At 44.3% G+C, this 5,465-nt stretch overlaps 1 pseudogene; it reads left to right on the top strand.

Moving 5' to 3' along the window:
* Positions 1 to 2,932: 2,932 nt before the first annotated feature.
* Positions 2,933 to 4,425, top strand: LOC147418435 (uncharacterized; annotated as a pseudogene).
* Positions 4,426 to 5,465: the final 1,040 nt, after the last annotated feature.

Below are 5,465 nucleotides of genomic sequence, written 5' to 3'. Positions count from 1 at the left end.
AAAACTTTCTGTAAATTTTACCGTGTTTATTACCGCTTCTGTTTTCGTGCGTATTACCACGTATATTATCGCAAAAAGCTCTGATGAGCCATTAAGGCTATGCCGACTGGATGACCTCTTGTACCCACCTCTTTACCTTAGAGTCCCCTCTATCCTTAATGAGTGTCAGTCATGTCAGTACCAACATTCTTGATTCTTCTTTTTCTTATTTTATTTTTTCTTATTTAGTGTGTGGTCGTGTGTGCAGGTCGATTGGGATGACGTGGGTCCACCGGTTGGCGCGGAACAAACTCGATCGTTGAGCGAGCGACTATCATGTCCATGTACGCGATGTAAGCGTGCGATGCACGGCTTCGGTGTATATGCTTGGCTCACGTGGATGATTATGGACTATGGGACGATCCGAAAAAACGCGCTCGAATGGAAACTAGCAATCCGAGGGTTTTAGCTGTTAGGAAATAAGACGTAGCTAAAATTTTTTTTGAGTAGATTACTTAATGGAGAGAGATATATTTTACACACAAGAGATTATAGAGTAGAGAGAGAGAGAGAGAGAGAGAGAGAGAGAGAGAGAGAGAGAGAGAGAGAGAGAGAGAGAGAGAGAGAGAGTACACACGATATACGTGGTTCACCCAATGTGGGCTACGTCCACGGGAAAGCAACCACTCAATGGCTTTAGCACTTCAAAAGAAGAAATAGTTTACAAAGGGATTAAACCCTTGATAGAGCTCCCGACTTGCTTCACTCTCACCACCTCACACTCACCTTGTTGCATCAACTTCACACTATAAAATGTGTGTAGAAATGGCCTCCTTTTATAGGCCAAAAGGGCTGCCCTCTCTTATGAGAGACAGCCATGTGTAGCCGCCCTTGTGCAAATAAGTCCAAATCGGACCCTCCAATCCGCCCATGTGTGGCCGCCCTTGAGAAGACAAGTCCGCTTTTGAATTCGGCCACCGGCCATCCACTTCCGACCACCGACCACCGGCCATCGGCCATTGACTACCGGCCACCGGCCAACCGACCGATTGTTTTCCGACCACTTTCCGGCCACCGTCCGGCCATAATATTCCGGCGAAAAAAAAAGCCTCTAAAGTTACCCCTGATTCTTGTCCGTGAAAATTTTGGTTTCCGGTGAGTGATTTTCCTTCATGCACGATGGCTTCTCCTCATAATGGGGGCCTTACAATGTGCGCTTTTACCACAGAAAATTACAAGGGTAAATCAGGCTCCATACTTAACATTGGCATCCATTGATGTCGCTCCCCATTGGAGTGTGATCCGGGGTGGAGGCGGGAGGACGACGGAAGAGCGATTCCTCCAGGAAGAAGTCATGGGAGGGTGGTCACACCCGCCGTCCGATGTGGGTGGGTCCACACGAGCGCATGCGCATCCTACATCCACCACATATGGGGATCTCCCCAGCACCCCGCCCCACATGGAGGTGGAGGAAGATCATTTGCACAATATGGTTCAGGATCTTCTTGCACGTGAGGCGGCGAATGAGTGTGAGCCTGAGTGTGCATGTGAAGAAGCCGACCAAAAAACCAAAGATTCATTGCTAGAGGCAGCACACACCGCTCTTTACGAGGGATGCTCCTACTCCATATTACGAGCATCTCTTGAGATCTTGAATATTCAAGCAATGTTTGGATGGAGCAATGCAGGGGTCAATGCACTATTGAGGTACGTTTAAGTGTAATAAGTGTTAGTTGTGAGTTTTTTTCGTGGTTATATGCAATAACGAGTGTTCTTTAATTATGTCATAGGCTATTAGGTAAGATGATGCCTAAAGGCGATCATCTCTTCCAGAAAATCGAAGGAAGGCACGACAGGTGGTGATAGGGCTTGGGATGGACTATGATCGCATACATGCATGTGTCAATGATTGCGTGCTATTCCGCAATGAACATGCAAGGCTTGATGCTTGCCCCGAGTGTGGAGAATCAAGGTACAAAGAGGGAATGCAAGTAACCACAATACCTCACAAGGTTGTTCATCATTTCCCCCTCATTCCCCGCATCAAGCACATGTTCAGCACCAAAGGAACAAGTGAGCTTCTTACATGGCATATGACAAATTGCTCCACCGATGGGGTTATGAGAGTGATTTTCTTATCACTACCCTATTGGGCTTCATTGAAAATCCAACACCTATTGGATCCAATGAATGTGTTCAAAAATGTTGGGCAAGCTATATGGGATCACATAGTAGGCAAGAAAGATTCATTGGGGGCTAGAGAGGACATGAGGGCCATAAGGAGGTTCCCTCCTTTGGCCACACCTCGCATGGGGCCTCGGGGGAAGATGGTTCTTCCAAAGGCACCTTGGATTCTATCAAGGGTGGATCAAGAGCGGATGAAACAAGTCATTGCATCCGTCCGTACTCCAACAGGTTATATGCGTTCGCTCAAGGGTGTCTTCACTAAAACTAAGAAAGGAGGATCCACACAACTGTATGGGCTCAAATCCCATGATTTGCACAAGATTCTCCAGGTAATGTGTGTGTGTGTGTATGTGTGTGTATGTGAGTATGAGTGTATGTGGTTTAGGGTTCTGGATACTAATAAGTCTTTTTGTTTGTGCAATAGTTTGTGCTTCCAATTAGCATTAGTGGATTTGCGGACACGAAGGTAAAGGCTGCAATATTCAAGGTGGGAGAAGTTGTCAGGTATAGCACATTTGATCCTCCCTCCTAAACTTTACTTTGAAGACTAACTTACTATGAAGATTATGAAGGGTTTTTTGGTTATAGGTTTGTGAGTTCCAAAGAAATTGAAGTTTCAGCCATTCCAACAGCTTGACTTCTAGCGATTGAAGCAACTTGTGCTATTGAGGATGCATTCCCACGTTCTATCCTTGTTAGCCAAGCTCACCTATTGCTCCATCTTGTTGAGGAGATAGCCATTTGTGGTGTGGTTCACTCCAGGTGGATGTTCTTTCTTGAGAGGTTCCTAAAGACCTTGAAAGACTTTGTAAGGCTATGATCACAACCACAGGTATTCATCAATCTTAACCCTTAAACCTTATTAGGATTGGATTGTATTCACAACGATTTTTATTGGTTACTTTAATCACTAATGGTTTCATGTGTTCAGGCAAGCATGGCAAAGGGTTGGATTGTACAAGAGGCTTTTGTGTATGTCTCTTGATATCTTTTCACAATAGACCCAACATTGCCTCGTTTAAAGACGGAGGACAAGGTTCCAAAAAAACACGCAAACATTCCAAGTGGGAAAGGTTTTCTCTTGATTTTGGATAGGGAATTTCAAGCCATAGTCAACAACCATTGTCTACTCAATGCTCCCATCATGGACAAATGGGTGGATATGTATATGGAGGTGCGTACAACGAGAGAAAGGGAGAGGGAAGCATGAAAGAGGTCGCATGGCGGTAGGCGAGCACCTCCCTTTCCTAAAGAGCTTGCCAAATACCCTGATCTAATTCCAGTTGGGTGGATACACAATGCCATGACCAAGGCCAAGGCACAAGGAGAACAAATAAGCCCTAAAGAATGGGAGTACGCGCGAGGATGTCTACCAAGGGTAATATACTCAATGTGTTTAGTGTGTGCGAGTGTGCGAGTGAATGTGTGTGTGGGTATGTGTGTGTGTATGTGTGTCATCTCTCTCTCTCTCTCTCTCTCTCTCTCTCTCTCTCTCTCATCTATCCTGATTGGTTTTTGCAGGCCTTCACATTCAACTCTATGTGGTCCGAAGGACGTCATTTTTGAACCCGCAAGATAGACGAGCGTCGAACCACTCACGATAGTGGAGTTATGGGCAACTTTGACACAACAACACAAGAGGTGAGGGAATGTGGAACAATAGAGAGGATAATCAAAGTGGATTTCAGAACATTTCACAAATATCTCTTTGACTGCCGATGGTTTGCGGGTGAGGTTAAGAGACATGAGAATGGGCTCTATATGGTAGACTCCGGGCAATTTCATTGCGGGAAGACCGACAACTTGGTGCAACCTAGTAGTTGTGAGCAGGTAAAGTCCATGTGCAACTCACTAAAACATTGTATGATACATATAAAACTACATTCATGTTGTTGTTTGCTCTGTGACCTACAGGTGTTTTATGTGCCTTGTATGTATCGAAGACGACTTTGGTATGTTATTCCAGTCACACCATGGAGCAGATAAATCTTTGCAGATACAAACATAGAGACTTTGGAAGATCCCACCATACCATCTCAAGAAGACGCCAATGACGATGATGCAGTTGAGGTCGAGGAGAACCAACCATTCCCAATAACCAACCATAGTGAGGAGGAGGACGAGGATGGAGAGGATGATGATGATTCAATAGGAGAGGCTGTAGAGGATGAATCAATAGATTTATTTGTTGATTTAGCTACCATGGGGTTGGACATGGATGTAAGCACTTGTAGAGATCTCTTAGAGGATGAAAATTAATCAATATCTTTTGGATTTTGTCTTCTTTCTCTACTTATGCTGTACAAAAGGGCTATTTGTTTATGAACGCAAGACAATACAATTTTGATCATCGTTCGCTTGCCATTTCATATGAATGCATAGTTGACATAAGATTTTGAGGTGGAAACAAAATATTTTTTGATATAGAATCTCATGGAGTACACATGAGTAGAGTAGGAGAATCATACCAATAGATGAGGAAAGCAAAGAGAAGAGAGGTACTAAAAATCCCAATGAGAATGGGATTTCTTACACTCCATGCAAATAGGGGGTACCAATTTCTGAAAAGTAACAAAATAGAATAGGATTTATAGAAAGGGAAAAGTGGGAGGGGAATGGGGGCAGCCGGCCGCGTGGATTCTTTTTTTATTGTGGTAATCTACACGGCTATATGTGCGATAATACATGCGGTAATACTCGCGGAAAAGTCGGAAAACACGCCGGTGGGGCTGCAGCATACAATCTCTCTCTTTCTTGAACCTTTCTCTCTCCTCTTATGCAGTAATGTTGTGCGGTAATAGCAGCATTCTCCCATAGTGAGCTAGAACTCTAAGAGGTGTGGAAAACATTAGTGTTTTTTAGAAGATCTTTCCACTTTTGTTCTTGAGACTGAAAACGCCTCTCCAAGGGGGGAGAAACGTCATACCAAGGGAAACTCTGGGGGGTCATGGACCCAGGCCAAGTGTTGACTATTAAATGGTAGGGAATCCTACAAGGCCAAGGACCTATAAATAGGGAGGTAGGGAGGAGGATTGAGGGAGGATTCTACATAGCAGTTCCCTTACTTTTATAGTACCGACGATGTGGGGGTGAGAATAGCATATGAGAGGGTGGGAAAGAAAAGAGATGCACACACGATATGGGTGGAGCTTCACTCTATGGGAATAGAGTAAGTGAGCCCCTTATCCTTATGTATATAAATAATAAGGCCGACAAAAGAAATGTTGCACGACAATGTGAAATAGAGACAGCTCGATTGTAGGCACTTCCATTTTGCGTTGTGACTCAACAATATTTCC

The sequence above is a fragment of the Adiantum capillus-veneris genome, chromosome 30 (assembly GCF_014529385.1).
Source record: "Adiantum capillus-veneris isolate H3 chromosome 30, ASM1452938v2, whole genome shotgun sequence".
NCBI lineage: Eukaryota > Viridiplantae > Streptophyta > Polypodiopsida > Polypodiales > Pteridaceae > Adiantum > Adiantum capillus-veneris.
This window is presented reverse-complemented; position numbering and strand designations above follow the sequence as displayed.